Source organism: Schistocerca serialis, chromosome 6 (assembly GCF_023864345.2).
Source record: "Schistocerca serialis cubense isolate TAMUIC-IGC-003099 chromosome 6, iqSchSeri2.2, whole genome shotgun sequence".
NCBI lineage: Eukaryota > Metazoa > Arthropoda > Insecta > Orthoptera > Acrididae > Schistocerca > Schistocerca serialis.
The window spans coordinates 702420668-702431483 of NC_064643.1; the positions used below are offsets into that span (position 1 = coordinate 702420668).

Consider the following 10816-nt stretch of genomic DNA (forward strand, 5'->3'; position numbering starts at 1 on the left):
TTTTAAGAACAAAAGAACGATCTATATCTTCTGCTACGCATATTATTTGGTGGGAACCTACAAACCATACAGATAACTGTTGTTCCTGTTTGACTCTGCGTATAAAGGTAGGATTGTCAATGGAAAAATGGAAGAACTGTTCAGTACCCCGACCTTCAATCTGCTATTCGACCTACTGCATGTTCAGATAGTTTGCTAGTTCCCACTACTCCCCAAAGTTGTGAATCTCAAGTAGAAGATGAAGATGGCGTGGAAGAAGAAAAAAAAGACAAGCTTTCCACATCTCATGAGTCTGATTTTCACGAAAAAGATGACAAATCTCCCAGACTTAGTCAACTGGGATTGAATGATGCCATTCAAGACCTTGGTTTGTCGAAGGACAAAACAGAAATTCTAGGGTCAGGACAAGAGCAATGAAATCTTCTCCATAGTGATGTCAGAGTCTCACAGTGTAGATATCGTCATAGGGAACTCATTATTGATTCCTTTTTTTTTCTACAAGTTGTGTCCTGTGATAATGACAGAATCTGAATAGATTAATTAAAATTTGTGAGTTGTGCTGCGGCTCGTGTTGGTGCTGTTGTAGGTTTTCGTCCTCCGTTGGAGGCCAGACCGTATCGTTTAGTTGGCATGGTTGCGGTTGTTTGTATTCTTCTTGTGTTGAATGGCGCCACTTGGTTTCGCAAATGTTGCCTGTCCGCTAGTGGCTATAGCGGCGTTATCGATATGTAGTAAGTGTTGCCCTATCTTTGGGGTGATGTAGTTGTTCTTCCAGGTATGTGAGTGAGCACTTCGGTTGGGGACTCCAGAGGAACTAAGAGTGCAGTGTGAGGACACGCCGGGACCGCTGGCGGCATGCATACACTGCCGGATGGAAGGGCTGTGGTCGCGAGGGTACACGACCTACACGTCAACCGGATCCAACAAGCTTTACGTGGAGTGGATTATAATTATAGTAGTGAAACCTCCGCCATTGTGAGATGTCTCGATTCTCCAGTGACTTGGGTTCGTGTTGCTGCTCACAGTGTGGCCGAGATGAAGAGCAGCGAGTGGAGTGCTTGGGGAAGGCGGATCTAATTAGCTGTCCTCGACCTCTTGTTACCAATTGCTGCATTCTATGTGTTACTATTTGTTAAGTTCAACCAGCCGTATTTTTCCTGCCTGGTGGCCACTAAGGCCCCAGTGACCTGCCCTGGAGTTAGTGTATGTAACGGCAGTGTACGTTTCCTCGCCTTGCCGCTGCTGTCCGGTAAGGGGTGTAGTTTTGACAGTTTCCTTAATTTGTAGGTCGGTTGCTGTTTCCTTCTACTCTGGTAGTAGTGGTGCCTTTCTCCTTTCGGGCGCTCTAAACACGGCATTCTGAGGACGTAGTGCTGACCGCCGATTCTGGCTTTGGCGTGGTGTTCCATCGTTGCATTGGTTATCGTCCGTTAGGTAGCTTCAGCAGATTATCATTACTCACTCGTTAGACTGCCACTAGTCTCAGTTACCATCTTCTGAAGTGAATGCAACTCTTGGCGGCCTTTCTCATCACTCGCGATAGTGTTTTTTGCCTGACCTACTCAGAGGTTGATTCCTGGAGCACCGTCTGTGACTAGCCCTTGTGTTTTATTATTGTGTTATTATTTTATGATTGTATTACCAAGTTACCATCATTTGTCTCACCTGTTTGGTGATCAGTTGCTTGTCCTTTTGAATTAACCTTGTTATTATATTTGCTGTTTTATTATATGTTTCTATTTTTTGAAATATAATTGCCATTCTTGGCGTTACAGCAAGTTTAAACGGTGGTGCTACCAAGGTTTGAATCAATTAGTCTCGCCTGTTTGGTGATCAGTTGCCTCTCTTTTAAATTAACTTTTGCTTTTGCTTTGCTGTTTGACAGTATGTTTGTTAAATTTTTTTAGTAATTGCCATTCTTGGCGTTAAATGCCTTCAGCCGTGACTGTCGCTACTTGTCTTAAAATTCTATGTGGCAATTGTATTTTAGCAGTTAACCTTTAAGACCTTGGTGATTTGTTTTCAGTATTTTAATAACTGTAGTTCGTAAGGTGCAACAAGTTAAACTATTCTTAATTTATTGCCATTAAGGCCTTCAGCCGTGAAACAATTCCTAATTGATTGCGTGCCATTAAGGCCTTCAGCCGTGAGTGTCGTTACTTGTCTTAAAATTTTAATTTGGCAGTTTTTGCAGCGAGCTTTAAGACCTTGGTCACTCGTCTTTTATATTTTAATAACGGTAATTTTAAGTTGCAGCAAGTTTAATCAATTCTTAATTTTTTGCCATTAAGGCCTTCAGCCGTGAAATTGTTCTTAAATTATTGCCATTATTTTAATTTGTTGTCGATTTTAAATAAATTGTGAGTGATCAAAAGAAAAGCCAACCAATAGTAACTGATTACGGCCCCATCCACCATCGTAACCGAATCCTGCCTTCCTTGACCATCAGGTCTCAATTTGTGCCACAGCTCTGGTTTGAACTCAGGGCTCCTTGCTTGGAACAGCACCCCACAGGAGCCTCGGCAGTATTGACGATATAAGAACGGGAAAATAAGCTGAAGACATGAATTGAAGGGTGTGATAGGGACGGTATTGGACTATGGTAGACTGTGCAGTGGTGTAATGGCCAGTACACCTTTCTAGTAAGCAAGGAGGTCTGGGTTTAAGTCCCAGCTGTAGCACAAATTTTAATCCATTTCTTCAGCTTCTGTCATTATCGTGCATAAAGTTGAGGTTCAAATGTCTCACAGCCAAATTAAATTATATTACATCTACAGTTCCCTATTGTGTTAATGATATGATGAAATATTTGAATTTTACTAATAATCCAACCGTTTGAAGGCTCTTCATAGATTTCTCTAGGCTCAATCGGTAAGCTGTATTATTGCGCAACAGCTAGTCTGTGTGTAGTGGTGTTCCGGAACTCGCAAGAGTCAAGCCAGAAAACAACGGTCTCATAAAGCCACAACATAATGATCTTCAGATACAACCAACTGCCAGGTATTCTTCCATCAATTTAGAACCTTAGACTGTAACTGCTATTAAAAAAATTATTGTGGAATTGGTTATCAGTATTGTTGGCGTACGCAGTTAAAATATATAGTTTTCTCTCAAACTGTTAAAATAAAATACTTCCACCTACTTCGGATCACACTGTGCCATGTCGGCTTTTATCGATAGTCGCATCAAGTGGCAATGACCTCTCTTCGTGCTGGAAAGCGTCGGAGGTTCTCTGGCGTGATGGTCGACCGGGAGTGAAGGGGTCGTTGACAGGAATGGAATAAGCAGAAAACGTGGCGGGCAAGGCGTGGCTGGTGGGACGAAGGAACTGGGCGGGAAAGAATTCGTACACTTGTGCCCCGCTCAAGCAGAGTTATTGCAGCACTAACCGAGGTAACTGCGCCAGACACTTGTCTTATGTAGGCGTTGCCGACCGCAGCGCCGTATTCTGCCTGTTCACATATCTCTGTATTTGAATTTACGTGCCTATACCAGTTTCTTTGGCGCTTCAGAGTAGTCCACCCCTTGTAGTGGTGAAAACTGCTGGAAATGTCAGATTAGTCTTAGGAGATATACTGTAAATCGGTTTATTTTGTGCCTGTACAAATGAGACCTGACAGCACGTATCAGTTGATCCAAAAGTTCCGCGGGCTGAAACACCTAACGATTATTGACCTTCATAATTCATACTGGCAAATACCCCTGGCAATAGAACCACCGTCATATACGTACAGTGTTTATACATTCCAGGAGGTTCGATCAATTTAAACTGCTGACTTTTGGTCTTACTGTGAGTTCAGGTGTATTCGTATCAGGTCCTAAGACCTCAGATGCTCAACCAGATGACATTGTTTGTGAATGATTTGCTAACAGCAACACAAACACGGTCAAACCATATCGATCTGATAGAGGAAGGTGTTAAATAAATTATATCAGGCAGAGGTAACTGCCAACCGGCAGAAAACAAAATTCGGACAAGAAAAAATTAAGTTTCACAGACATGTAATTACATCCCATGGTATACTTCCTGACACAACAAACTAAGTGCAATAGCAAATTTCCCTGCTCTTTTTAATTGAATCAACATTGGGTTCTCGGTGAAACACTGTGAATAAACTAAACAAACACTATTCGTTTCACAAATTTTATTATGGTTACAGCAAAACCTTGGTTTCGGGTTATAAACCCATTTTCGGGTACATTACTGATTCCAAAGGCAATAATGGAAAGATAAACATGATGATAAGGCAAAGACAGACATCTCAACTTCTTAGTGTATCGACCCTTGACTTTATATAAAATTACTTCAATGACCATTTTTGACAAATTATATAAGGAATTACACAATTCAGCAATCACACTAACATGACTAAACACACCTAGGAATAACGTTGTGCATCAACCTAGAACTTTTTATCTACTGATGGACTGAGGCCCAAAGTTCTACCTCCATCCCAGGAATTGTCTTGTTCCTGTGGTATTCAGTACAGAGACTGGTTTGATGCAGTTCTCCATGCTACTGTATCCTGTGCAAGCTTCTTCATCTCCAAGCAACTACTGCAAACCTACATCCTTCTGAATCTGCTTAGTACATTCATCTCTTGGTCTCTCTCTTCGATATTTGTCCTCCACACTTCCCTCCAGTACTAAATTGGCGATCCCTTGATGCCTCAGAACGTGTCCTACCAACCGATCCCTTCTTCTAGTCAGTTCGTGCCACAAATTCCTCTTCTCCCCAATTCTATTCAGTACCTCCTCATTAGCTATGTGATCTACGCATCTAATCTTCAGCATTCGATTGGCTGCCATATTCTCCGGATCTGATCCCACGCTACTCCTTTTTGTGGGGCTATGTTAAAGACAAGGTGTACAGCAATATCCCCAAAACCATTGCTCAGCAGCCGGCCGAAGTGGCCGTGCGGTTAAAGGCGCTGCAGTCTGGAACCGCAAGACCGCTACGGTCGCAGGTTCGAATCCTGCCTCGGGCACGGATGTCTGTGATGTCCTTAGGTTAGTTAGGTTTAACTAGTTCTAAGTTCTCGGGGACTAATGACCTCAGCAGTTGAGTCCCACAGTGCTCAGAGCCATTTTTGAACCATTGCTGAGCTCAAAACAGCCATCCAGAAGGTCATCGACAGCGACGATGTTCCTACACTTCAGCGGGTCTTGTAGAATTTCGCTATTCGACTGCGCCACATCACCGCCAATGATAGCAGGCATATCGAACTTATCGTAACCTAAATCCGAATATCTGTAGTGACGTTTACATGTTCAGAACAGTGTGTGCACGCCGTAGTCGGTAACTAATTTACGTTTTTTTCATATAGTTCAATAATTGTGGTCCTGCGGTAGCGTTCTCGCTTCTTGCGCACGGGGTCCCGGGTTCGATTCCCGGCGGGGTCAGGGATTTTCCCTGCCTCGAGATGACTGGGTGTTGTTGTGTCGTCTTCATCATCATCATTCACCCCCATTACGGTCGGAGGAAGGCAATGGCAAACCACCTCCACTAGGACCTTGCCTAATCGGCGGTGCGGGTCTCCCGCATCGTCCCCCTACGCTCCCCGAAGTATAGGACATCATCATGATCATCATATATGACCTCTATCCCTCAAATGGGCAACGTAATTTCAAACCTTTCCCAAAACTTCTCCTCGCTTACGTACTTAACGTCAAATATTTAACACAATAACTCATTTGCAAAGTAATCAGATGATTGTAGCTGTTTTATACTGGGGTGATCGGTTCTTTAAAGAATCTGGGGCTTACTGTTTACTTACTTCCTGGAAAGGAACACGGTGTAGTTAAGAACCACCTGCATCCAATAGGGGTGGGAATGAATAGCAGCTGACATTGATGCACAATTCACAAGCAGCTGGAGCAGTTTCAACCAAATTTGCTAGGTGCATGACTTACTGTTTGTATAAAAATACTGTGGTAGTATCATGAGGATAAGAAGGGGAGAAGCAAAAATATTTGAAAACTATCTGTTGGTATTTATTTCCCGTATTTAGTTGACTTGGAATACTTTTAAATCTATGGAGTACAGTTTGTCTCTTCTTTGTGCTGTTCATTGTGTCAACCAGGTCGCGATAATCAGTACTGCAGCGAGCCAATAATTTCTTCAAAGTGTTACAGGGAATAAAATCAAACCTCACGGCTGAATACCACAGATGTATTGAACAGCTTCTCCGAGACCGTATCATGAAAAAAGCGGGGAATCAGACGTACATGTGTGCAATATACGTCACATAGACCATATGTTTACCATCTTCCTCTGAGTTCCTGGGTCGATTTCAACCAAATTTGCTACTCACTACCTGGAAAAAATGCTGCAAGGTAAAAACCAACAAACTCCCATTGGGATAGGAATGGGAGTTATAACGATGTGATGGACAGAGAAGACAGGCGGCAGGGCGACAGTGGGAAGAGGAGATGCAGAGATGGAAAGACAGAAAAGGAAGGAGAAGATCGAAAGAGGAGAGAGGAGGCCGTGAAAGATAGAGGGGGGGGGGGGGGAGCAAATGGACAGAGATAGGTTAGAGGAGAAGATGGATGAAACGGGGTGGAGGGGGGATAGGCAGACAGAGGGGTTATCTATGTTGTACAGCACTTATAAGTATTATAATATCATTCTGGCGCAATTTACGTTCGTCCTTTGATAACATTAAAAACTTTCCTTTGACCTATCTTGCGACAACTAAGCTGTACATGCTTGCATCGATGCTGTTTTTCACTATGATGCCCCATCCCCTTTTTACTGTTTCGCTACACCAAGAAATGCACTTGCATTACTTCGTTACGTCTTATCTTCTTGTCTTTGGTGACATTTACAGCTATCAAGCAAGTCGTCGAGTCGCAGTTTGCTGATGCCTGCAGTTCTGAGAAAACACCTCGTCAGACTGCTATCTTCAACATAAATTTCGTTATTATTTGATAGGAGTTGAAAGGTTTTAGTATGGGAGCTTAATTTCGTAGCTTACAGAACACAAATACATAACCTTCCTCGAGCTTAACACGAAACTCAATACACAGTCATGCATTAAATCAGCAGCAATCCTCCCGAAAACCAATTAATATGTCTAATTTAGAAACTCTTAAATGGTGCGCCTTCCGAAAGTACTAACATTGTCGTTAGAATTTGCGAGTCAGATAGTGTTATCAGGAAACCATGTTTGAAAATTGACTAGAAATCAGGGTACAACTTGCTTCAACATTTTAACGGAGCATTTAGTAGCATTTTTCAAAACGATGGTAGATATTCAACTTGTATCTGTACGCTCGCAGCCATCGCCACCTAGACCAACAGCTCACTGTGGTAGAGATATGGTAGTGGAAGCCGTCTCTGACGCCGAAAATTTGACACAAGAACTGAACTACCTAAGAAACGGTTCCAGTGCGGATGGCCACTACAACCATCAAATCTCGCAAGAAAATCCGGTAAGTCTTCACAAGGACAGCATCCACAGCACCGTCGAGGAGGGGGGTAAAAAGTTGAAAAAGTCGAGTCTACCCTCCCTTTATTTCAGTAAAGGGGCGATTTGCCGGCTCCTAAAGGCACGTGGCTTCGAATCCCGACAACTAACTAAGACGATCTGTGAATAGTAACGTGGGCCATTGAACTCCCGGCATTAACAAAAATGATGCGAGATTGGATAGTATTACATCGGCCAGGCCATGTGCACGGTAGAACAACGCCATATGTGAGTTGTCTGCGACTTTATTATCCAGATAGATTCGCGGTACCCCAACATGCTTTGGAAAACAGAAGTAAAATTGTAGCCTATGACATATTTATCGCCACGATGGACAACGGTTGCTGGGATAATCGGAGCATAATAAATAAGCTGTATTGTGCTGTGGTCTTCAGTTCAAAGACTAGTTTGACGCAGCTCTCCTTGCTAGTCTGTCCTGCACAAATCTATCTCTGCATAACTACTGCAACATAAATAATTTTCAGTCTACTTGGTATAGCCAATCATCTTCGGTTTTCTTTCTACAGTCAGTCCTTGTCCTCCCTTTACACTCTTCACCCGCTCACCTCCCACACACTTTCCCCCAATTACCAAAACTGACAATTTCTTAATTTCTCAGGGTGCTCCTATCACTGATTCCTCCGTTTAGTCACGTTCTGCCATAAATTTATTTTCTCAAGCCGATTCATTACTTCCTGATTGGCTACACGATTTGCTTATCTAAACTTGAGAAAGCTCCAGTAGCACCACATTTCAGAAACTTCAGTTTGAAACATGTGCGTTTGAAATGTGATTGAAACTACGTAACTGACAGAAGTCTGAAACACTGCTGTTAGAATGGGAATGACATGTGAACCTGTATTTTATCTCGTCGCTTATGCTCTTTGCCCTGTACTCAACTTTTCTGACTGCGAGAATGTAAATTTAATTTAGCCGCGAGAATGTAAAATGTCAACTTCAATCCAAACCAAAACTGCATGAATTTACGTAACACAAAAACTGAATCTGATGCAACACTGTTGTTGTTGTTGTGGTCTTCAGTCCTGAGGCTGGTTTGATGCAGCTCTCCATGCTACTCTATCCTGTGCAAGCCTCTTCATCTCCCAGTACCTACTGCAACCTACATCCTTCTGAATCTGCTTAGTGTATTCATCTCTTGGTCTCCCTCTACGATTTTTACCCTTCACGCTGCCCTCCAATACTAAATTGGTGATCCCTTGATGCCTCAGAACATGTCCTACCAACCGATCCCTTCTTCTGGTCAAGTTGTGCCACAAACTTCTCTTCTCCCCATTCCTATTCAATACTTCCTCATTAGTTATGTGATCTACCCATCTAATCTTCAGCATTCCTCTGTAGCACCACATTTCGAAAGCTTCTATTCTCTTCTTGTACAAACTATGTATCGTCCATGTTTCACTTCCATACATGGCTACACTCCATACAAATACTTCAGAAATGACTTCCTGACACTTAAATCTATACTCGATGTTAACAAATTTCTCTTCTTCAGAAACGCTTTCCTTGCCATTGCCAGTCTACATTTTATATCCTCTCTACTTCGACCATCATCAGTTATTTTGCTCCCCAAATAGCAAAACTCCTTTGCTACTTTAAGTGTCTCATTTCCTAATCTAATTCCCTCAGCATCGCCCAACTTAATTCGACTACATTCCATTATTCTCGTTTTGCTTTTGTTGATGTTCATCTTATATCCTCCTTTCAAGACACTGTCCATTCCATTCAACTGCTCTTCCAAGTCCTTTGCTGTCTCTAACAGAATTACAATGTCATCGGCGAACCTCAAAGTTTTTATTTCTTCTCCATGGATTTTAATACCTTTTCCGAATTTTTCTTTTGTTTCCTTTACTGCTTGCTCAATATACAGATTGAATAACATCGGGGAGAGGCTACAACCCTGTCTTACTCCCTTCCCAACCACTGCTTCCCTTTCATGTCCCTCGACTCTTATAACTGCCATCTGGTTTCTGTACAAATTGTAAATAGACTTTCGCTCCCTGTATTTTACCCCTGCCACCTTTAGAATTTGAAAGAGAGTATTCCAGTCAACATTGTCAAAAGCTTTCTCTAAGTCTACAAATGCTAGAAACGTAGGTTTGCCTTTCCTTAATCTTTCTTCTAAGATAAGTCGTAAGGTCAGTATTGCCTCACGTGTTCCAGTGTTTCTACGGAATCCAAACTGATCTTCCCCGAGGTCAGCTTCTAGTAGTTTTTCCATTCGTCTGTAAAGAATTCGTCTTAGTATTTTGCAGCTGTGGCTTATTAAACTGATAGTTCGGTAATTTTCACGTCTGTCAACACCTGCTTTCTTTGGGATTGGAATTATTATATTGATATTATTATAGTGATGCAACACTATTGACCTGAAATTGACCCTGGTAATAAAACAAAACTTGATCAATTTGGTTTCTGTGCTTAATGAATGCTATCCTGAAATAATATTTCTTACCTTTACCTACACAATGGTAACGCTCTTCACACTTCTCTTTTTAGTATTTTAAATTGCATAGTTCGCAAACAGCTATTGTGCAAGGCTGCCGATTAGCATACATTTTAATTAAATCGAATACGAGTGAGACAATAACTTCTTGAGGAAAGTAAAGTAAGTAAGCACTCCGTCTTCAGGCCACAGGTGGCCCATCGGGACCATCCGACTGCAGTGTCATCCTCAGCTGAGGATTCAGATAGGAGGGGCATGTTGTCAGCACAGCGCTCTCCCGTATGATGGTTTTCTTTGACCGGAGCCGCTACTATTCGGTCGAGTAGCTCCTCAATTGGCATCACGAGGCTGAGTGCACCCCGAAAACTGGCAAGAGTGCATGGCGGCCCGGATGGTCACCCATCCAAGTGCTGGCCACGCCCGACAGCGCTTAACTTCGGTGATCTGACGGGAACCGGTGTATCCACTGCGGCAAGGCCGTTGCCCCCTTGAGAAAAGTAGTGATCCAAAAATTACATAGATCTGGGATCTGGTATTGACTTGGGGTAAGTAACAATATGGTACTAACTCCAAAAACTTGTATTTTGACTCTTTGAAAATTAATAATGCTAACAATTAACACAATAAACTGATTATACATTAACAATTTGCTTTACAAAATCATTGTCTCAATCATCACTTATGAATACGTGCATTGCATTAGGAACAAAACAACTTTCTTTACCTTAATTATTTCCTACGTCTGTTGAGATTCCTTTCACAGTTAGCGAACATCAGAGTATCTTGCAAATAAAAAATCACTACTGCCCGTTGCGATTAATTATATATCCAGAACACATCAGAAACAACATGATTTTACACTTGATACTCCGCAATACATCTC

The 10816-nt window shown here is 42.2% G+C and overlaps 1 pseudogene; it reads right to left on the reverse strand.

Moving 5' to 3' along the window:
* Positions 1 to 10300: 10300 nt before the first annotated feature.
* LOC126485389 (5S ribosomal RNA) lies at positions 10301 to 10418 on the reverse strand (annotated as a pseudogene).
* Between the last annotated feature and the right edge of the window lie 398 nt (positions 10419 to 10816).